The following is a 24,654-nucleotide window of genomic DNA, read 5'->3' on the forward strand; positions in this document are numbered from 1 at the left end:
GGTTTCTAACTATTTCTGAAAATACTGTATGGTTCAAGTAGAGTTGAAGTCTATTCAAGTACTGAAGAGCTGCTACATTTTGTGCACTGGAAAACAAACCAGTGGTAGGGATGTTCAAGTTCTTTTTTTAAAAAAAAATCACCTTAACCTGAGATCTTGTTGGAGAAGAAGAATGTATTTTAGGAGGGAAGAGCCCTAGCACAGTAGGGTCGCTGACAGTCACTGTAGATACTGAGTAAGAAAGACTAATTATCTGACTTAGTAACACAGCTTCCTGTGTACCTTTCTACCATGCTCACAATTTACAGGACAGAGATACTGCACAAAGATGGTCCTTTATGCAAAGGTCTGAAATCTCCAATTTTTCATGAAAGGTTATGTGATTCAACAGTGACGATTGTTCCCACATCTGCCTGCATCATGAACTACATTATAAGGGCTGTGGGTGAATCATACTATTGTAGAGCTGGAATGGACCCCAATTTAGTCTAACCTCATGCAGTGTAGGAATCTCAACTAGATCATACATGGCAGATGGCCAGAGCCAGTGTGGTGTAGTGGTTATGAGTGGTAGACTCGTAATCAGGGGAACCAGGTTCACGTCTCCACTCGTCCACATGCAGCTGCTGGGTGACCTTGGGCTAGTCACACTTCTCTGAAGTCTCTCAGCCTCACTCACCTCACAGAGTGTTTGTTGTGGGGAAGGAAGGGAAAGGAGATTGTTAGCCGCTTTGAGACTCCTTAGGGTAGTGATAAAGCGGGATATCAAATCCAAACTCCTCCTCCTCCTCCTCCTCCTCCTCCTCCTCCTTCTTCTTCTCCTCTGCCTAAAAACCTCCAATGAATGAGAGTCTACCACCTATTGTGGGAATCCATTCCACTGCTGAACAGTTGTCAGAAGGTTTTTCCTGATGTTTAGTTGAAATCTCCTTTATTGTAACTTGAATCCATTGGTTTGAGCCCTAGCCTCCAGAGCAGGACCAAACAAGCTTGCTCCATCCTTCACGTGACAGTCCTTTAAATATTGAAAGATGGCTATCTGATCTCCTCCCTGTCTCCTCCTTTCCATGCTAAACATACCCAGTTTATTCAGCCATTCCTCATAAAGCTTGGTTTCCAGACCCTTTATCATCTTGGTCACCATCCTCTGTACACATCCCAGAAATGTTAGAGAAGAAGATTGTTCATCTTCTCTAACATTTGAACACGATCTTCATTCAGTTCATTCAGTCTTACAATGCTCCATCCTGCAGTGCATTAGAAACATGCAAACAGTGTGTGTGTGTGTGTGTGTGTGTGTGTGTGTGTGTGTGTGTGTCTACTCTGGCATAGAATGGAGGGGTTTCAGAGGGGCACGTTATCAGCTTACTATTATAGATATTCATTTTTTTAAAAAAGTAAAAAGAAACTGTTCACCACTTCCACTGAAGAAATAAACAAAGCATTTAGTTTACTTTGTATCCCCAAGACATATTCATATTTTTAGTTTCTATCTGTATGTATATGTGTAAACACAGGCAGTGCATATGTTACGGATGCTACGAACAGCTGTGATTTTCTGCTCCCAATACATATTGATTTTTGTAGATAAATGCCCCAAATAAACTGCAGGGTTGAGAATATTATACCAAAACAGATGGATTTCACCCATATATGCCTATACTATTTGTACATATATATGCCCATACATTTGTAATTCAAATGTAATTTAGGCAAAAGATGGAGGATTGGATCTGGAGATAGGAAGTCTCATTTAGGGAATTTTTCAGATAATTTCAAGGTTGCACAGATTTTTATCCAGAATCTTGTGAAGTTTCATTGCTCACACACCTTGACCACAAAGGGGATACCAGATGATGGTTGTTCAAATCAATAAGGATGCAACATTTACCCACCACAATAGGGGTCATGCCACAACCTTCAATACCACAGGCAAAAAACTCCCAGAGGGAGGTATTACCAACTTCCCAAATGCAGGTATTTAAACCGGAGTTGATTTTAACAGCCAAGAGGGATAAAGATCAAGTATACAAATGGATCCAAGGATCAATGGGACCAGCAAGTCATGTTCAATTTAGGTCCCATTTATTTCAATGAGATTAAAATGTGAGCGACTTCCTCTGGATTTAAACTTGTGTCTGCATCTTATGTAGTCGGCTTCCTGCAGTTTCCACAGAGAGAGACTTGAGGTTTGGAGGCTATGAGGGTGGCACTATGTTCTAAACCACTGAACCTCTTGGACTTGCCGATCAGAAGGTCGGCGGTTTGAATCCCCATGACGGGGTGAGCTCCCGTTGCTCAGTCCCAGCTCCTGCCAACCTAGCAGTTCAAAAGCACAAGTAGATCAATAGGTACCACTCCGGCAGGAAGGTAAACGGCGTTTCCATGTGCTGCTCTGGTTTTGGTGTTCCATTGCGCCAGAAGTGGCTTAGTCATGCTGGCCACATGACCCAGAAAAACTGTCTGCAGACAAACGCTGGCTCCCTCGGCCTGTAAAGCGAGATGAGTGCCACAACCCCAGAGTTGTCTGCGACTGGACTTAACTGTCAGGGGTCCTTTACCTTTACCTTTTTAGAAGAAACCTTCAGCAATACAGAAGCTCTGATTATTTCCTGTGGAAAAACTAGCTCACCTTGTTTTCCCTCTAAATATAGAACTGTGACTTTTTTATGGCTGGCTTTGTTGTCTGTGCTATGGTTTTGTGCACACGACATCTTTAAAACCCACTCTTTCCCCACAATATGAAGGCAACCATGGCTTACCCCTCACAGAGCTACAGTTCTCAGAAACCCTTGACCAAAGACAGTGCCTGGAATTATTTGAGACATGCTATGAATGTGCCTGGACACAGCCTATGTTTGGCCTCACTGTAACTAGAAGTGCTTGTCATCATCACCCACTTTACTTACCACCAGATGGCATGTCAAGTCCCCAGAGCATCATGGGAACATTGAAAAACCAACCCAGCTTCCAAGAGGCATCATTTGAATAGGGCTGCCTTTTCTGTGTTGTGGAAGCCAAGGTAATGAGCTTTAAAAGAGGGTAAAATGGGGACATGTGAGCAACGTCAAGCAAAAATAAGTAGCAAATTGGGGAGGAGAAAAGGTTAGGAAACAGGCAGGTGTTTGCTCGCATGCATCATTAATAAACAGCCTGAATCAAAACAAAGCCAGAATCATTATTACATGGTATTTTTCTCATTAGTTCCAAATGACAGTGACAATGAGATTGGCATTTTTTTCTAGGAGAAGTCTGATCTGAAGAAAGGAGGATGTATAGACTGGAACATCTGCTTATGATAACCCTCAAATTTAGTCACTGAGGCACAATCCATCAATTCCTTGTCACCCAGACCACAGCTTTCAGAAACATGCCAGAACAAATGTCTTAAATTCTAAGGTTTTCTAGTGGAATTTCTTCCTACCTGAATACAGTGGTACCTCAGGTTACAGATACTTCAGGTTACAGATGCTTCAGGTTACAGACTCCGCTAACCTAGGAATAGTACCTCAGGTTAAGAACTTTGCTTCAGGATGAGAACAGAAATCATGTGGTGGTGGTGTGATGGCAGCGAGAGGCCCCATTAGCTAAAGTGCTACCTCAGGTTAAGAACAGTTTCCAGTTAACAACAGACCTCCAGAACGAATTAAGTTCTTAACCCGAGGTACCACTGTACTGGCATCTCATTTTTTTGGACATTTGTCCAGGGGGATGTGTATGGGTTTTTCATGGAGTCCCCCAAGCACCCATTGGATAGTTTGCACTGTGAGAAGTTATTTCTCTTTGTTGCCCTTGAAAGGATTGTGTTTACCATTTATCATGTGAACATCATGGCTGTAAACAGTCAAAAAAGAAACCAAGTGGTAGTTGGCAGGTGGTAGTTGGGATTCCAGTGCAGCAATTTCATGTGGCACCAAATGATCAATGAAATAGGGGAAGGGGTGCAACTTCTCCACCTGCAAATACAACTGCAAAGTTAGCTGGTAAGTTTTGGCTCAGTCCTACATTTAATATGTAGCATAACACCTAAGGATATTTTTAAAAGTGCAGATTAAAACAAAAGTGAAAGGATGAAAAGAGTAAGGGAGAGAAATTAGAAATGAAACAATTAAGAAAAAATGAGCATTATACGGAGTAATACAGATTAATTAGGATCCAAGTATCATCATTAATTAGCAATTTTGGTAAGCATATATAGAGCACACATATTTTTGGTTCAAAAAAGCAATTGGCTTAACAGCTTGTCTCCTTGGGAAACTGCTATCTGAAAGCACAAAGAAACTAGATTCAGCAAAATGGGTGATTATTTTATTAAATCACACTGACAGCCTACTTAGATGCTAAGGACAGTGATGGATTAAGTTTAAGAACTGAACTACAGTAGGTGAAAGTTTTGCTAAACTTTAAAGAAGACTTTATTATGGTGTCTTCATTAGAGCATTATTTTCCAGTAGATAATTTAATTTTCTGGGTTTTTAAGATCTTGCATAGTAGAGTAATCAACCTTAGCAAAGTCTGATGGCTGATTCATGCACTATTAGGAATAGTCAGACTGTTACTTTCTGTCTCACATGGTGCTACGAAAAAGCTAATTCCAAGTGGTTTAAATTCAATATAATTTTTGTCCAGTAATAAGTTCATGACGTTCCGTTTGACATTTTGCTCCGTGTGTTCTAGGAAGCTGATTTTCACTGGCTCTGAGAACTCCTCAAACATAATCACATGAAAATAAAATAATTGCATATACTGCCATCAGGCTATCTAGTCCAATATAGTCTTCCAGAAGCCATCAGTGGGGCAGGGTGAGGCAGGGCTGTACTTCTTACCTGGGTCCCCAATGCCAGGGTTTCTGTTGGTTACCAGGGGGAGGTGGCAAGGAGGTCAGTGTGGGGCAAGTGTAGTGGCAAAACCAATACAGCACTACTGCTGCTGCAACCACACTGCACTGAACTCCCCACAGTCTGTCCCTCTTGGTAACCAGCAGAGACAGCAGTATTGAGAATTCAAGAAACTAGCAAAGCTCCATCTTGCCCTTCCCTGCCCTTCCCATTGCTATCGCAATCAGAGTCGTCTTTCCCATAGAGCTTAGTGGTGTGTCGTGCCAGGGCGCTGGCCCCTCAGGGGCACCCCAGCGAGTCGGGGAGCTGCATGGCTTTAAATTTACTTATTTATAAAAATATTTATGCACCATGATATCATTTTATAAAATTTACAACAACAGTCTCTATTCACAAAAATATACAATTTACAAACTTAGAGCTTTGGAAATTACTTTTAGGGGGCTGACTCTCTCTGAGGATCTGATGTTGGGTAGTGGCTTTTCTGCTGGATTGTTGAAGCTGTCTACTTCCATAGATGCTGTGCTGGTCCCGGGGGGAGGTTACCGCGAGGAGCCGGGCAAGGTCGGGAACTCTGGAACAACAGGTCTGGGTGCTGGCAGAAACAGGTTTCCAACGACGTTGCTCCCGCAACCTGGGACTAGGCTGACTGGCCTTTATTTCCGCTGAGGTCAGGGGCGGTCCCAGCCCACAGGTGACCCGCCTCTCCTGGCCTTAAGGCGAGCACTCCTCCTCAGAGAACTTAGTTCCCTCCTCCTCTCTGCCCTGAGCCTCTGCAGCTCAGGAGAGGCTGGAGGGTTACTGGACCCAGAGGCAACCTCGCCTTCCCCTGACAGGGCTGGGAGAGGAGCACCTGTAGGCAATGGGTCCTCAATCACCTTCGGAGCCATAGTGGATTCATCTGGTGTCTGCTCCTGAGGATCCGGCACAGGTGCGGGCCCTTCAGATTCAAGCCCCTGCCCTGGCTCAGCCGGCCCTGGAGGCGGGGACTCCTGTGCAGGCTGGGATTCCTCCGGTTCAGCCTCTGAATCAGATTCCCAGGCCATCACATATACAATCTACAAACTTAGAGCTTTGGAAATTACTTTTAGGGGGCTGACTCTCTCTGAGGATCTGATGTTGGGCATTGGCTTTTCTGCTGGATTGTTGAAGCTGTCTACTTCCATAGATGCTCAACCTGTATATATTTTTTCAAATATTACAAAAAATCTGTCCGCCCCTGGAATTACTCACCACCTGAGCACTCACCCCTTACAGTGTGCACGCAATGCAGTGCACAGCCCCTCTCCATGTATACAACTCTGCAAAACTGTGTAAGCATATTTAGCAATTCCCCCCCGTGTTTCTTTCTTATACATTCTAAACTTCACGTATGCAGACGGTATTCCACTAAATTTCTTTTGCAGATGAAGTTCTGCTTCCCGCTTTTCATGACGTCATTGAGAAAGAACTAAGTAAACACGAGAACTTTGTTGCTTTCTTTTCCCAAGTACCCAGAACCAAGGGGATTTAACAAAAAATAACAAAATAAAAAAAATTGAACAGCTGTTTTGGTGATACACATGTTGCAAATGCTTGTCACGCAGACTGCAGTAACAAATTCTCTCTGCCTCATTGCATCCTCAAGAGAGTTGCAATCAGAACAGCCAAGCAGCAGTCAACGAAAAATTAAAACTTGGAACTGTGCTGGTAAATGATAGAATTGTTTTATTTTTGTAATGAGATAGACACATCCAAATGATCTATTTGATCTCTTGTGCACCTCTGTGTTGGATGACACCAAGCTATATCTTCACTAGCTAGAAACCCTTTGGAATGCTCTGTTCAATTCTGGGTAACATATGAAATTTGCTGAATATGCTAATGATAGCACTTTGTGTTCACAATGGGTGGAACATTGCTTGGAATCGGGCATAGGAAGGGGTGGGGGCGGTCCGGGTGTCATCCCAGAGGGGGGTGACAAAACCCCTCCATGGTGGATCACCACTGCACCGATTGGCCCGCCTGGATGGATTGCCCCACCCCTGTGGGCAGATGGCTTCGCCCCTGGGTGCACAGCTTATGTGCCACCACTCTGGGTGCCCGGACGGCTAGCTTTGCCCATGCCTAGAATTCTGTGCTCAGTTCTGATTATCTCAATTCAGTACTGATAGATTAAGAGGAAAACTCTGATTATGAAATAAATTTCAGATAAGGTTTAGACATATGGCTTTGGGATCTCTATTACAATTTGTTTTTCTGTTTGGTCTGGCCAGCTGGTCAACAACCCACAGTATTGGTTGCAGAGGAGGTAAGGTAATAAAGGCTGGCCACTGGAGGCCCTGTTGTTGATGTTTTTTGACATAATTTGCACCTCACAAATAAACTGCTTTAGTTGTTATTTATCACCTCCTGTTGGCATAGCACAGGTGGACCTGCAGAGAAAGAGATAGCTTGGATTTTATTCTTGCAAGTTTTATGCTACATTACAGAAGGTGTGGGGGAAAATAAACACTGAACCAAAGATGGAGACATATATTATCTAGGCTACCCTGCCTTTCTCCCTGCCACCACAGTGAAATGTTTAATTTGATCCATCACTTGCTAGTGCCCACAGGAAGTGGTTGTATTAAAGAAAGACAATTTTTGTTCTTTGTTTGTTTTTTACTTTGCTGCCACTCATTCTAATTTGTGGCAAATGTTGAGGGTCTTATCAAGGAGTGAGACTTCCCCATGTTAACCACTTGGTAAACTGATCATACCTATCACTTATCCATAGGCGGTTTCACTAACTGGGAATGTGGTGGGAAACCGGGAGAAGAAAGGGAAGCTCCCAGCTGGGAACTGGGAGGGTCCACACTTTTCTATGTGAGACAAGGGTTAAGATCTACCCTTGAGAGCGGACTTTGCATTTTGGTGTTTGTTCTGTTTCTGTTTTCATTTAGATTAGTTTGTTCATTATGGTGTTGTATTATGAAAAGGCTTTCATAAAATATAATGGGTCAAAAGGAAAGGAGTTCACATCCTGTTTATGGTGTCTCAATAGTTAGAGTTGTCTCCTAAAGAAAAGCGTCTGACCAGTTCCCCATCCCCCATGCTCTTGAGGTTTTACATTTTAAGATTACAGGTTTCTAGTTCATGTGATATTTATATACTGTATTTTGAAGCAACGTGAGGAATTTTTAAATATTCATTTTGGGGAATGTTCTGATAGGAACACCTGTTAATATATATAATATATACTCATGCTCATTTTGTTGCAGAGTGGGGGGGGGCTTGATTATTGTGAAAATACATGTGGCAGAAACTGAATGAAAGTAGAGGAGAAGGGTGCAGTCCTGCTCCAGGTCAAAGTAGGGTCTTTCCTCCTCCTGGAGGGGAGGTGTTATGAGTGGGAGACGATTCCCGCATCACGCAGGGGGCATTCTGCCCCCTGCCCCATCCTCATGGCTGGTGTGCCATGCCTCCCGGTTGAGCACCCAATCGGGAAGCGCAGAGGGGGCATGATTTGCCACTCAAATGCGGCCGCGCCAGCCCTTGCGCTCACATTTTGCCATGAGTCACCCACCCACCACTCCCTTTAGAGCTTAGCTTTTCCCTTGACTTTGCTATGGACCTCTGGTTGGTCGCCCTGGTTGCCCAGGGGGCCTGGTAGGAGTTTTTTTCCAATTGGCAATTTAATTGGCACCGGCCTCTTGGTTTTTTTCACCTACCAAGTAGCAATCGTCACAACTTTTGTGGTATTTGGTGGTTAGGCATTGGAATGTGTTGTTGGTGTCTGGAAGGGCAAGGTGTGGCCATTGCCTACCCCTTCAATTTTCGGTATTCCGTTAAAGGAATCTGGCGGTTGTGGATCCTGTGTGGTGGGGGGCCATGGCACGACACTCGGTGACATCAGGGAAGAGCTTATAGTTGTATTAGCATCAACAGGCTCCCCCGACTGGTGGTTAACCCCTCTTCAGACTCACCCCTCACTCCAAGTGGGTGGAGTCTTTGTCCGTGGTTCAGTGCCTAAGCCAATACCTTCGCACATGCTGTAATCAATAAAGTTGTGGCCTTTTCTTGCCCATTAACCTAATATATCCTGTCCACGTGTCTTTATTTCACAAGCGGGGATCGGGTCCTTGAATCACAACATAGGTTTTAAATTACACCCCACAATGGTCAGATTCCTGCAGTCTGCATGTGGATTTTCAAAATTTCTATTAGTAACTGATGGTGTGTACAGAGCGTTGTATATAGGATTGTTCTTAATTTTAAGGTGCAAAATTGAACATGATAGACTGAGGCTTGAAAACAAGACCATTGTCTTTTTTGAAAAGGAAAGAATCTAATAAAGACTATGTCCAAAGATATGGGGGAATTTCCTACTGACCTCCATAAAACAACACCTGTTAGCATTAATAAACTATTAACACTTTGAGAATATGTTAATGATATGTTAACATTCTACTCCCTGAAATGAGGAACTAGGCGATTGTGACACAGTGATTCTCAACTCACCAGCTGAGGACAAATACTCTTAACGGCTATTATTTTCACTCAAGAATTTTTTGATCCAACTCAGTGATACATGGCATTTGATCGTATCTGACAGTTTGTGTATAACATTACCTAGCAGTGGATCATTGTTATTGAACAGCATTTCTTTACTGATGGTATATGTTGGATGAGATACAATAGTATTTTTGGTTGACAGTATTTGACAGTTCAGGAGAATATGTATTCAATGCCTGCCAAAACATTCAAGACAAGTCCAACAAGACTAGTCAAATTCTGCAGTCAAATTTCACACACAAATTGCAAGTTCAAGTGTTGGATGCTAAGTTGAACATAGCCAATTTGAGAGTGGCATAGTTGGAAATAACACATTTCAAATATTTTCTAGTAAAACAGAACCTTTTTTATCTTTAGAAACAGAGTAAAACTGGAATGCAAATACCATATATGTATATAAGGGAGAGACCACATTTTATGTAATCATTTAAAAACCATTTTCTATAGTTGCCCTGCACATTTTGAGAACAATGAACGTAATCTATAAGAAAACAAACAAAGTGCCGATGAAAATCTCTGCAGGTTTTGCATTACATTTATCTTGACTTTGATGGTTCTATTAAGTTGACCTTCTCTTTGTTTTACTTGTAATCTCTGGTGAAATTGAATGTTTCCTTATGGGCCTGCTGGAGCCAAACCATATGGCCTGAGTTCTTCCTATTTCCTAAGGCACTGCTTATTTAATCAACCTTGCAAATTACAACCTCTTCGTAAATATACCAAACTATTATTTAAAAAGAAACAAAGACTTTTCAGATGTCTTTAATAATAGGGTATTATGATTGATCTGCTAAGAATTTATGTTTTTGGCTGTCTTTTCACAGGTACAAAAGTGTGGAGTCAAGAAGAGATCAGAAAAGTACCAGTGATGGGATTTTTTTTGGACACTGTTAAGGCCCATTCAGTTTAACCTGCCATTTGCTGAGGTTAGTACTGCATAGTTTTCCAATGACTTTAGGCCATTCCTCAAGGGTGGAAGCCACACTGAGTTTTCTTCTTGATGCTTTTGGCCTGCAGGGTGCCAGAAAGGTCTGACATGTCTCCAATTATATTTAACATTGATTTGGAAGTGCTAAGGAAGTTCCATTGATTTGAATTTGAATTGATTTACTTGAATACTGACAAGACAGTATTGGGGGGACAGGGGACAGGCAGGTGTGGAGGACTCCCTGGTCCTAAATGGGGTAACTGTGCCCCTGAAGGACCAGGTGCGCAGCTTGGGAGTCATTTTGGACTCGCAGCTGTCCATGGAGGCGCAGGTGAATTCTGTGTCCAGAGCAGCTGTCTACCAGCTCCAACTGGTATACAGGCTGAGACCTACCTGCCCGTGGACCGTCTCACCAGAGTGGTGCATACTCTAGTTATCTCCTGCTTGGACTATTGCAATGGTATCTATGTGGGGTACCTTTGAAGGTGATCTGAAAACTACAACTAATCCAGAATGCTGTGGCTAGACTGGTGACTGGGAGTGGCTGCCAAGACCATATAACACCAGTCCTGAAAGACCTACATTGGCACCCAGTACGTTTCTGAGCACAATTCAAAGTGTTGGTGCTGACCTTTAAAGCCCTAAATGGCCTCGGCCCAGTATACCTGAAGGAGCGTTTCCACCCCCCATTGTTCAGCCTGGACATTGAGGTCCAGCTCCTAGGGCGGTTCCCTCCCTGCGAGAAGTGAGGCTACAAGGAACCAGGTAGAGGGCCTGCCCTGTGGAACGCCCTCCCATCAGATGTCAAGGAAATGAACAATTATCTGACTTTTAGAAGACATCTGAAGGCAGCCCTGTTTAGGGAATTTTTAAATGTTTGATGTTTTATCATGTTTTTAATATTCTGCTGGGAGCTGCCTGTGGCTGTGGAAACCCAGTGGCTGTGGAAACCCAGCCAGATGGTGGGGTATAAATAATAAATTATCAGCATCACCACCACCATCAACAACAACATCAGGAAGTGATAATGCTGAAACCAAGTTCTATGTCTCTTGACTATCCAGTTCTGCAGGGAATTCTGTATCAGAGCCTCATACCAATGATGGAATGGGACTCTTTTACATCTTAGGCTGCTTGGCCAGCAGTGTTCTTTCCTGGACAAGAAGGACCAGGTCCAAGTTTCTTGGCATCCAGATTAGATTACTGTTACACACTTTACAAGAGCTGCCTTCAAAGTGTGCTTGGAAACTGCATCTGGTCCACAATTTGGCTGTCATGATGTTAACGGGAAGAGATCGCTAGAAGCTCTGTTCCAGTTTTGCAGCTTTACAGTTGGTTTCTGAGATCACTTGAAGGCACCCTAAATGGTCTGAGAGAAAACCTTTACCTTGGGATGCAGACAGTGAGCAAAAGAGCAAAAGCTGTCAAGGTTTGCTTACACGCTCAAACAGAAACATGTTAGAACTTGTGAGCAGTCTTTGATACCGATCTTTTGATAAAATTTGCACCTCAAACGTATCACCACTATTCTTGATCTCTGAGCTTAACCTGTAACTCCGCTTGGCTTGTGGTCATTGTTTCTGTGTTTTGAAACTGTCTGTGTACTCTGTTATATTTAGGGAATAGTTTCTTCCTAGCCTTTTCTGTTCCCTGCATTGGCATTGCACAACAAATTTACAGAATACCTCCCTACAGAATTTACAGCCTGACTCCCTCCTCTGGCAACCTGCACAGAATTTTGCCTAATTGGTTGCCATCAGTTTGATTTAATTAATTTTTATAATGAAATATTTTTAGATTGTGTGACTATTTGACTGATTATTTGATTGTTGTTAGCCGCCCTGAGCCCGGCTTCGGCTGGGGAGGGCGGGATATAAATAAAATTATTATTATTATTATTATTATTATTATTATTATTATTATTATTATTATTTTAAAAATGAAGAATCTCTCGGCTCTTGTCAGTAATCAGCCGCATTGCCAAAAGAAGAAAACAGAGGAAATAACCCATCTTTTATTTCTTATGTGAATATAACCATGAGACATCTATCCTCTCACCACTCCCATAAATTGTTACCTACTTTTAGCAGTATTTGTTTAAAATACTAATTTGACTTTATCATAAAATAAAATACCTGGTGAACTCTGGCAAATATTACAGTAGTTGAAAGAATTAGTATCCCTCCCTGAGCAGGGAGGATGGGGTAGGTACAGTTAGTAACTATTTCAAAGAAGGAAAGGGTGAACATTGAAGAACAATGGATGCTGTTTGTTTAGATGCCCTGCAGGCAAAGAAAGGACATGGTGAGGTGGCTGGTTGAAGTGAAGACAACTGAGGAGGAAATGTAAATAATAATGAAGTCTATCAAATGTGAGAAGAGGCAAAACAATAGCATTTGTTTTGTGGAGAGGACATTAACAGCATAACTCCATGGTATCGATGAGCTTTACACCTGTCCACAAAATACTTCTTTTATAGAAACCCACCAAACGCTTAAATGCTTTTTTAAAAACAAAACTCACTTTCACAATTTCCTTCTTTTCACTTTTAAGAATAGACCTGAGGAAATGCCGGATTTGCATCCCTTGCTTCATTTTAATGGTGCCCTGTCTTTCTTTGTCTCCAAGTGACACATGATTGCTGGAAATGAGAGAGGCGAGGAAGAATGCCACCATGTCAAATAACATCATTTTTTTTATTTTTTAGGAAAAAGGAAAAGGTCAGTGTAATGCTGCTTTCAACAGGCTTTTTTTTTATCCCCTTCAGATTATAGCATTAAAATTCTGGTGTTACATTTCAGCAACAATGATGGTAATGAGAGCGGGAAGTGACAGAACATGAAACCATTCTAGATATACTATCCATAAATGAAGAGAGGGAATGCTACAAGTGCACCCTGTTTGCCAGGCATTTTTTGCCCCTGTAATCATTATCTGATGGGCCTATTTAATGGGAATCAGGAAGGAAATGTGAGATAGAGGCATTTATATTTATCTATGCTTGTAAAAGATGCCACAGGCACCTGTGGCGATCCCTTTCTTCTCTCTTACCCTCGTCTTTCTGATCGCACATCCTGATCTCCGCCTGTGACCTTCGCTCATCAATTCATGCTTCATGAGCTGCCCAAAGGACTGGTGTTCCCTTAAAAAGGCTCTGCTCATTTTTTGATGTGTCGAGAAATCCTACACAGAGGTTTTTTCCCCCCTACCAAAATTCACCACTTCTGTGCATCCTTTGCTTTATGCCTTACAGCACAATCCTTTTCACATTTACTCAAGGGAGAAAGAGACAGTGCTTCGCACGCGCATCCAGACAACAAATGAAGGAGCTGCAGGTCTATGTGAGCTACATCTCCCCCCGAAACATGGCCACCCCAAAGCCAGCTGTGCATTAGACAAGCTGCAAAGGGTTTCTAGGTAAAGGTAAAGGTACCCCTGCCCGAACGGGCCAGTCTTGACAGACTCTGGGGTTTGTGCGCCCATCTCACTCAAGAGGCCGGGGGCCAGCGCTGTCCGGAGACACTTCCGGGTCACGTGGCCAGTGTGACAAAGCTGCATCTGGCGAGCCAGCGCAGCACACGGAACGCCGTTTACCTTCCCGCTGGTAAGCGGTACCTATTTATCTACTTGCACCCGGGGGTGCTTTCGAACTGCTAGGTTGGCAGGCGCTGGGACCGAGCAGCGGGAGCGCACCCCGCCGCGGGGATTCGAACCGCCGACCTTTCGATCGGCAAGCCCTAGGCGCTGAGGCTTTTACCCACAGCGCCACCCGCGTCCCTTAGCAAAGGGTTTCTACATGCGTACTAATGTGCACATGTAAAAATTGCGCCAATATTCATAAAAGGCCCCTTCTACATCTGTCAACTGTGCAGTGGGGGGTGCATGGCTGCCAATTGTGACCCTGCTCTTCTCTGCAGACACAAGGGGTGTTTCTCATTTGTGTACACGAGACATTGCCAGGTTATCTAGGAAACAGCTCTCTGCCCCCAAGGAACTTACAATCTAAAGCAGATGGAAGCCAGGATAGGCAAGGGTAGGTAGGAAAGATTGTGGAGAAATGCCATTATGCATGGTTACAGTTACCCACTGCCTTGAGGGACATCTTCAGCAGGAAAGGCTAAGGAGTAAATCCTACACAAATCCAGAGTGGAGTCCCTAAGGTGGTTGGATGGCATCTTGTCTACCCTCTGGCAACTCCTGCAGCCAAGGAAAGCAGAGCAATATGTTTGGCACCTGCTTGGCTGAAGGAGTTGGCAGAAGGAGTACTATGCACAAGTTCTATCTGGTAGTTCCAGGCATAAGAGGTAGGGTCCCTTTAAGCATCAAGAGATGTCCAGTTGGGTGACTTCAGACTTGAAATAAAGAAAAACTGAGCTATGTAAAAGAGAAGTTGCTCAATTGCAACTCATTACCAAACTTAAAACCATGGAGAGACCTGGTCTGATTAGAGACATTGGATTCTTATCTCATTATACATGATAAAGCTATTTTTAGGCATCTTACCCCTTGCTTTTTCCTGTAAGACCCATTGCAGTCGTTAGCAGTCGTCAACAGGTTTACCACACCTATCAGCCAATCACCCATTCCCACCACCCTTCTGAGTAATACCCCCCCCCCACTTTTCACTACATATAAGGGTTTGGTGACTTCTGTTTCAGTGTCTCTGAAGAAATGTGCTTGCACACAAAAGCTCATACCAATAACAAACTTAGTTGGTCTCTAAGGTGCTACTGGAAGGAATTTTTTTATTTTGTTTCGACTATGGCAGACCAACACGGCTACCTACCTGTAACTTGAGCTAAGTAAGTTTGTGCTTGGAAATACTATTTTCAAAAAGAGTATCACCAAACAGGAAAAGGTTTCAAAAAGATCAACTAAAAAGAAGAAGAGTTTGGAGTTACATGCATAATGAACAAGTTTTGGGGATGAGGCTTTTGAGGGTGTTCATGCTCTTATTTTTTAATTAAAGGATTTTCATAGTTAACAAGGGCACATAAAACATCTCTGTTTTCAATTCATAGAGTCCTTTCTACAGGTCAGTTACATTCGGTGTGTGACACTGTTGTCATAGACATTGAGAAGCTGGTGGGGAGGGAGAGAATCGAGAAGAAGAGGGAGAAAGGGCAGCAATCTTTCATTCCTTTGCTTAATGTATACTATTGTATCAGTGTTGTGAAGATAGGTTCTTTATTTATCAGTTTGCTTGTTTATGTTGGCCATGCGAGAGGTTGGAGAGCCCAGAGCATGATTGGTTGCATTGAGTTGATTGTAGTGAGTTTTGCTTGTATGTGTGAAGGGATGAGTTTGGGGTTGGGTCAGACTAGCCCTATTGATTTGTATGTTGTCTTGTTGGGCTAAGTTTGTTGCATATTACAGTGGCCTGTACAATTATGAATTATATGAAAAGTGCATTTGATTGCAGGTAAAATTATGTTGTCGTGGGAAGGAATCACTTCTCTGTTGTCCAGCAACATGGATTATTGGAATGGTTTGGGAATAACCCAAACCTCTGCAGGAATGTGTGACTACTAAGTGATGCAGAAGCTGAAGTAACGGTACAACAAATCTGTGATAGTGAAAATGCACCTTAGAATATTCACAGTACAGTGGTACCTTGGTTTTTGAACGTTTTTGTTGACAAACGTTTTGTTTTTTTGAACGCCGTAAACCTGGATGTAAATGCTTTGGTTTTTGAACACATCTCAGAAGTTGAACATGCCACATGGCTTCTGCTGAGTGCAAGATCCCAAGGCCTAGCTGTCGGCTATTGAGTTTTCAGTTTTCAAACGTTTCAGAACTCGAATGGTCTTCAGAGCGGATTACGTCTGAAAACTGAGGTACCACTGTACCTATCTTCAGGTACTCATTGTAGAAGAACATGCATGTTAGTTTCAGTAATACATGCATTGTTATGCACACTTCATTATATACATTTTTGTACATACTGCTTGGCAGGGGATCTCCTTTGCAAACTTTATACATGTATTCATTTTGAAGAGTGGCTATATTTGGAGTCCATGCATTGTTTTGGAATGTGCAAATTGGGTAGGTTCACTTTTAAAGGCAAATTGAATCTACAGTAATTCCTCCTGCATCCCTATATATCACGTTGCAGTATAGTTTGCATTTTTCTTTCCTACCTTGGAAATGGGTACAGAGACACTTGTGGATCTTAAACTTCCTGGAGACCAGCATGGTTACACTGGAGAGAATCGGGAGAAAGCATAATCTAGGATTCCTCATCAATCCCATACACTTTTATCTCTGGGAAAAAAATATCTCCCTTCCAATAATGCTTGAAGTGATTACACTATTTTGTTTATAGAAGAAATGCAGATCCCATGATGTTTATATACTTCCATCAACAAAATTAGATACTCAACTAATCCTAAACTGCCTCCTTAAGTATCTTAAGTCTCCAACTTTTATCTTTCTGTCATAATTGCTGCATATGCTTGCAGTTCACACTTATCTGCAGAAGCTTTATTTTGAGCTATAGCAAGCTTTATGGTATTGAGCCCAAGCTAAAACATTTTGCAAGGTTAATTTAAAAACTCAGCATGCTATTTTTGTTTTTCCAGATTTACATCCCTTGCATGATCCCAGGTGGCCTTCCATAAATATATAACAGAACGACTTCAAGCTTCTCCCCTTAAAAGAACCCTGCAAAAAAGAAAACCCAAAACACCTTTTGATTTGTGCATTAGCTCATTATGATTATTAAAACAAGGAGTCTTTTATTTAAAAAGTAAAATGTAACTTGCAGCTGGAAAGATTTGCAAAATAATGGAAATATCAATAATAAATGAATTTTGGAGATATGTGTTGCTGCTTATGTAATGTGACTTCCTTTTATTTTTCAGACATCTTTGCAGTCCGCTCTTCATGCTGTGACCTGCCCTGATTAATGCTCCACTTTTTCATTCCCTAGGCTCCATGCCATGGCAATGGAGCCACTTTAGTGTGACTCTCCAGTGATGGAGGTCATGGGCTCCACCCATGTGGTCTTTGGCTTCTGCAGGGCATCTGCACTCTGCAGGGCATGCTAAGATGCCGTGCTGCAGACTTAAAGAAGATTCAGACAAATTCCCATGGATTCCCACTCCTTCTAAAGCAGAGTTGTTAATTTCTGCTTATTGCTTTTCATTTGCAGGGTTTACAAAATCGAACAAAGAGCATATAGTTGTGCCACTTTTTGGATGCAGTTAGTTCAAACATTAAGTTGAGGGTCAAAGGAAGCCAGGTGATGCACGTGCATGTGTAAACTAGAGGTGATGAGTCGCCATTAAGGGGAGACTTCTGTGGTTCAGTAGCAAAAAAGGTAAAAGGTAAAGGACCCCTGGACAGTTAAGTCCAGTGAAAGGCGACTATGGGGTTGTGGCACTCATCTCGTTTTCAGGCCAAGGGAGCCGGCGTTGGTCCACAAACAGTTTTATTTATCTACTTTTAGTTGCTACGTTGGCGGGAACTGGGACAGAGCAACAGGAGCTCACCCCATCACGCAGATTCAAATTGCCAACCTTCTGATCAGCAAGCCCAAGAGGCTCAGTGGTTTAGACCACAACGCCACCTGTATCTGCCAACCTAGCAGTTTGAAAGCACACTAGTGCAAGTAGATAAATAGGTACCACTGTGGTGAGAAGGTAAACGACATTTTGTGCTTTCTGGCTTACGTCACGGTGTTCCGTTGCGCCAGAAGTGGTTTAGTCATGCTGGCCACATGACCCGGAAAGCTGTCTGTGGACAAACGCCAGCTCCTTCGGCCTGAAAGGGAGATGAGCGCTGCAACTCCATAGTTGCCTTTGACTGGACTTAACCACCCAGGGGTCCTTTACCTTTTACCTTAGTAGCAAAGCAGATGCATTGCATACAGAAGGTGCCAGGGTCAATTTGTGGTATTGGGTAGTAGGCGATGATACCTTATACTGAGACTCTAAACAGTTACTGCCAGCCAAGGTAGGTAATTGTAGGCTAGATGGGCAAATAGCCTGACTGGAAATAAAGTAGCTTCCTCTGACTGGCAGCCTTTTGAGAGTCTATTAAAATTCTATCTATTGTACGTGTGGTAGCCCATTCTCATATGCAATTGATGGCTCTGCTCTTATGATCATCATCTTTCATGCATGAACCAGTCACAATCATACCCAGTTCATAGTCATGGCAATTAAGGGGACGGAAATGGGGGAACCTTATTAAGAGGCAGTATCTTTTTATTAGAATGAATCCTTTTCACTACCGAAAAGAACAGGGAGGGGGAAAAGGGGGAGGAATACTCATTACCAGTCCTAGAACATAGATGCATTATTAAGATTGCTGTCAAACAGCAGCCACAATGTATGAAAATGTTTCCATAAGCAGTATAATCAGCAGAAAATGATGAAAACATCATCACAGAAAATACGGCCCAGCAAGAGAGCAATCTGACATAGCTGACAAGCCAGCAGAATCAAACACACTCCTATCCTCAACAAGTCTGGCTCACAGACAGATAAGAGCTGAACATCAGCTGAGTAACCTCCTCCAGCCTCTCTTGAGGGATATCATTGTCTTGTGGATAACAAGAACGCTCGCTGTAGTCTCCGCGCATGGAGATGTGAACATGCAATATTTGTCGGCACGTCCATGAAGAAGAAAAGAACAAAGACTGACAGCCCAACAGGATGATGTACTGGCAGTACAGAGGGTGTTTAGCGAAGCGTAGCCGATTATACACACCCCTGGACTGTGCGAGCATGCAACAAGAAATTGACACATTAATAAAATGACAGAGGTAACACACTGGCTTCCGCTGAAGTGTTTCACTCAATATAGACTGAGTCCGGCCTGACTGAAGAACGCTGGAGATGCCAACGGAGAGTGATGTGTACCTACTGCGATGGTGTCGGTTCTGATAGGAGCTAATTGGGCAATTATCAAGAAGTTGGTGTGTTGGTGATATCTCCATTAACAGCCTAATTCCCCCCAACTTTCCCCCCATGGACTCATCACATTCTTTTGAAACTCCCACATCACAGTGGCAAGATTGGAAGCAGTTCACGACTCTGATATCACAGGTGTCTAGGTGCTCCAGAAGAGAGATAAACAGATTGAATTGCAGCGCGGGATGAGTGCCTTGTTCTTGTTTAGTTGCTTTTATTGCCCATCAGACTTTGCTTTATTTATGCTGCTTGAGAGAGCTATTCTCTGCAACTTTGCTTTCTTTACTTTCCTTTTAAAAAAACCAAAAGGGCTCACTTCCAGTAGTCTGCTTTCCATGCCAAAAAAATGTGATGTAGATTCAGATGTGACTTTGTAAGTGTGTCCAAAATGGATGGTTCTTCAGGGCCAGCCAAGGCTGGAGCGTATTGTGGGGTTGTTGTTGTTGGCATCTGTCTGTCTTGACAGGCATTGGGGTGCCCCTCCAAGAGTGAAGTCAAACTGCTGGAGAGTCACAGCACCTGCTGTGGCTGCAGAGACCAGATCTGTAAGGGAAATCTGATTAGAAACAGTCACTCCGCCACAGCCTGAATCTCCAAATCCACTCACATTTTCTCTCCTCTGAAATTTCTTCTCAAAAGCTTCTGTGTTGCATGCAAATCACTGCACTGGTAGAAACTATGTGGGGATTGTTGTTAGGTAGGAAAGAGATAAACCTTCCATCCCTGTACACTGAAATCTTGAACCAATTGCTCCCCAGTTGCTTCTGAAGAGGAAGGAGGAGGAGAAAGAGATGTAGCAGAAAGAGATGTGGCCTGTAGCAGCCTGTGTTGTGTAGCATGGCCAAGCTTCCCTCACAGACGAATGTCACTGCAGTTTACCAGTGTGGCAGTGTGACAATGAGGTCAGGACTGTATGGGCACACAAAAAAAGGTAAAGGCAAAGGACCCCTGGATGAGTAAGTCCAGCAAAAGGAGACTATGGGGTGTGGCACTCATCTCACTTTCAGGCCAAGGGAGCCGGCATTTTTTCACAGACAGCTTTCCGGGCCATGTGGCCAGCATGACCAAGCTGCTTCTGGTGCAACGGAACACTGAAACCAGAGCAGCACACAGAAACACCATTTACCTTCCCGCCGGAGCGGTACCTATTTATCTACTTGCACTGGCATGTTTCCGAACTGCTAGGTTGGCAGGAGCTGGGACAGAGAACAGGAGCTCACCCTGTTGCGGGGATTCAAACCGCCGACTTTCTGATCAGCAAGCCGAAGAGGCTCGGTGGCTTAGACCACAGTGTCACCCACATCCCTACAGAATGCTATGTTTTAAATGCTATGCTTATTGTTAGCGCTATCTATCTATCTATCTATCTATCTATCATCTATCTATCTATCATCTATCTATCTATCATCTATCTATCATCTATCTATCTATCTATCTATCTATCTATCTATCTATCTATCTTCTATACACTAGTCAAGTTGAGGGTTGGTATAGGTGTTAATTATTATGATTATCACCATCATTATTATATTTATTTATATTATTATATTTATTATATTTATTTATATTCCATCTTTTTCCCTGATAGGACTCAAGGTCGCTTACAACTATGATTGAAACAGCTTAAAACATAGATTAGAAACATAGCTAGCTAGCTAGCTAGATATAGATGTAGATTAAATATACTTTATTAAAATATACAGGTTATTACAATAGAAGCATCATGGCACCAGCCCTTTCTATCAATGGCCTATCTTCATTCCAGCCATCCTATCCGACTCCATCAAAGTAAGAGGTGAATGTAATAGGGAGCTTATATATTATGTTGCTATTCCATGATAACCTGACAGTGAAACAGCAAGAAAAATCCCCCAGCATATATTAAAGGAATTTGTTTCTCATTTAATAATGCAAAACTCTACATGATTTGACTGGTTGGGAACTCTCTCATCCAAACACAACAAAAGCTAACCATAGAGGTCCACAATAACTATATCCTGAGTAATTTAATGCATTTCAGAATTAATAATAGTCCAGGACCTAGCCCTCTCTCTAGAGTTGAAGAAGACTTGTAAAGCAGTCAGCCCACTAGGGTGTGAAAACCATTCAGCTTGGCTTTTCTTGATTGACTGATTTCCCTTTTACTCATAGAAAGGCTGCTTAGTTCAAACCTACTCTTGTTTCCCTAATTTGTCATGTCTTTGCCTCTAGATTGCAAGGCTGTGTGGGCAGAACACCCCCCCCCCCTGGCAGCAGCAAGAAATTCTGGGCATGCTAACAACAACAACAACAGCAGTAGCAACAACAACAATTTCCAGGACAAACCATGTGCTCATGGCATCAATTCACGGACTATTCCCAGTAGTCAGGTGATGACTGCAGGCAGTAGCTTTATTGCAATTCCTCTGGTATTAACCTAACAGTAACAATCTGGATATTCTCCTCTTTGGTAGCAGTCTCCAGTTCGTATGATAGCCCCTATGAGCCTCAAGAAAGAAGCACAAATTGGAACAACTCAGGAACTGATTCGATCAATGAAAAGTCTCGGCCAGTGCCAGCATCACTGAGGGATGAAGGCATCTACATAAAAGAATCTAAAAACATCTTCAGACGCTGAGCCATTGTCTTTTATCAAGCGCACTGTGCCTGGCCTCTTGTGTTCAAGGCTTATACACTTTCTCCTGCTTAATATTTTAAAATTGATTCTGGTTTTTATTGGATTTCTTTCTTCACTGACAAGAAGGTGTGGATTAGACAGGGGACTTGTGCCCAGAGCAGCCAATCTACACTTTTAGCAGTTCAGCAGCTATTTAATTTTAATTGCTCCCCAAGCATAGGCCAATTCTAGATAGCAAAAATGGAGCAAGCCTCGTTCACAGAGTCTTTGAAGTTAGAAGAACCTGCATTGACATTGCCTCAGGCAGCCATCCTTGCATTTACAGCGGGGGGGGGGGTGTTGTAAGCAGCTGAACACCTCAGCTGTGTGTCTACAATAGCAATTTTATAGGGAAATATCTTGTCAAGAACAGCTGAGGCTATTCCTGAGGACTGGACTTCATGTTACGGATCTTAAACAGGTGTAATGCAAGATGTAATAAAGATGTTAAAGGAATCCATGCAAACAATTTTGATAGGTATAGGTATCACATCCCATTACACCAGGTTCTCATCCAACTTTAGGGGAATTAAAGTATTATATCTATGAATATAGCCCTGAGTAGAAGTAACAAGGTCCTCTTTAATACAGAAGAAAGTTTAAGAGAAGAAGCAAAATGCTGTTTAGCGGCCAGTTTTGTAGGAATGTAGAAGCATCAGTTGCCACTGACCCTTCATCCAAATTGAAGTTCAAATGGATTTTGATTTTGGGGGGATTCTTCTGAGGGGAAATATCTGGGACAAGGAAAGGGGAACCAAAAGAGTTTCCTTGAGACTAACAGAACATTGTGTGTGTGTGTGTGTGTGTGTGTGTGTGTGTGTGTGTTATACATTCATTCAAAAAAGTAAAAGTCAGGGGGTGTAGGGTCAAGCGAACAAAATATTTCATATTATAGTACAGTTGCAAAGAATCTCCACTTGCAAAATTCTTAGTAACTCTACAATTATCATGAAAAGTTTTCCAGACGTGTCAAAGATGGAATCCAGATTCTACTTTTCTCCTGTTTAATGGTAATCCCTTTCTGAGTCACTTCATGTGAACTGCATGGCAGAGGATTGTGAGTAAGATCTAATTGTCCTTGGATCATGGACCAGCATGAACTAGACAGACCTGAGCACCGAGGGTGCTGAAATTTTAAAAGCCACTGCTCCACTTTCATATTACTGGTACTGGCTTCTTGGAAGCTGAGTTGCTGTTGTTTGCTGGGAGGAACAAGGTGGTGGGAGGTTGGTGCTGTGCAAACACACAAGTGGAGCATATTCAGTGTCCTTCACACTGCATTTGCACCATGCTGACCTCTGTTGCTTCATCCTGCCCAGTAGGCAACAGTGATTTATTTACTGGGAAGCAAGCATAGTGGCTCTGCCCAACCTGGTGAAGTGCTTCTGACTGCACCCTTGATTGATTGATTGATTGATTGATTGCTTCAGGGCTAGCAACCTGGAGGCAAAGCAAACTGAATCAGGATAATACATCACTAGGTTCAGCTCAGCCAAGATGGGGGTGATATGCCAGGGTATCTCCTGCTGAGCTGAGGATGGGAAGTTATACTGGCATAGCCTGGCTCAGCCAGAGATCTGCTGGACCCTAACCCTATTTATCCTAGAGCAGGGACATCCAACTCGTAATAGACTGCGATCTACTCACAGTATAAAAAAACTGGCAGTGATCTACCAGAAAAATAACTACCAAACTTTTAGAAGACATCTGAAGACAGCCCTGTTTAGGGAAGCTTTTAATGTTGAATAAGTTATTGTATTTTAGTGTTTTGTTGGAAGCCGCCCAGAGTGGCTGGGGAAACCCAGCCAGATGGGCAGGGTATAAATAATAAATTATTATATTATTATTACCAGAGTTGTTGAGGTTGTTGAACTTTTTTTGGAAAGGCAAAGTTGTTGAGCTTCTTTTAGGAAGCCAGAGATGTGGAGGTTTTTTTGGGGAAAGCTGAAGTTGTTGAGCATTATTTTTTTTTGGGGGGGAGGGATCACTGAGGGACCAGAGATCTACCAGGATATACCAGGAACACCCTGCGATCTACCAGTAGATCACGATCTACCTGTTGGACATGCCTGTCCTAGAGGATCTTCATACCGGATTGCTTTCCTGGTGCCTAACATTGTCAACAACTTTACATGCAGATTTTTTTCCACAAGGTCACTTGGAAATAAAACAGCTGCTTTAACAAATGTTTGGGTGGGAAAGGAAAAATGTCCTACAAACTGACATGTTCTCTCTGTGTTAAAAAGAAATGTGCAAAATATTGTACCATTAATGTATACTAATTATTAGTCTGAGCTTTTAAAAATGGAATTCATTACAAATGTAGTTGGTTCTGAGAATATATTACACTACGGTGTCTAATTGTTCTACCACCTGCTGCAGCAGTGGCAAAAATTATGCACCAATTTGGTCATTAGTCCATGTAGTTATTTCACGCATGAGAATTATCATTTTTAATTTGGCAGCAGTGAACTAACACCCCAGCATGTGCTCACAACAGCCACCTCAAAAGAGTAATAAAAAGAGTTGACTAAGTTGATTAAGGCAATAAAACTATCGGGATTGCTTCAGGGCTAACAACAACAACAAAATGCTTACCCAAACTCTTTTGCTGTTCGTAGTTCTATGTATTTTTTTAACCCCCTCTTTTTTCTTTTTTCTTTTACTGGTGACAATAATGTGGACTACTAATTCAAGCAGTAAATTAAAATGTACATAAAATGGTAATGGAGCCCATAAATTTAGGAAATCACCCCTTAGAACTCTAATTATCAAAAT

This window comes from Podarcis vaucheri (genome assembly GCF_965113315.1).
Source record: "Podarcis vaucheri genome assembly, chromosome: 9".
Taxonomy (NCBI): Eukaryota; Metazoa; Chordata; class Lepidosauria; order Squamata; family Lacertidae; genus Podarcis; species Podarcis vaucheri.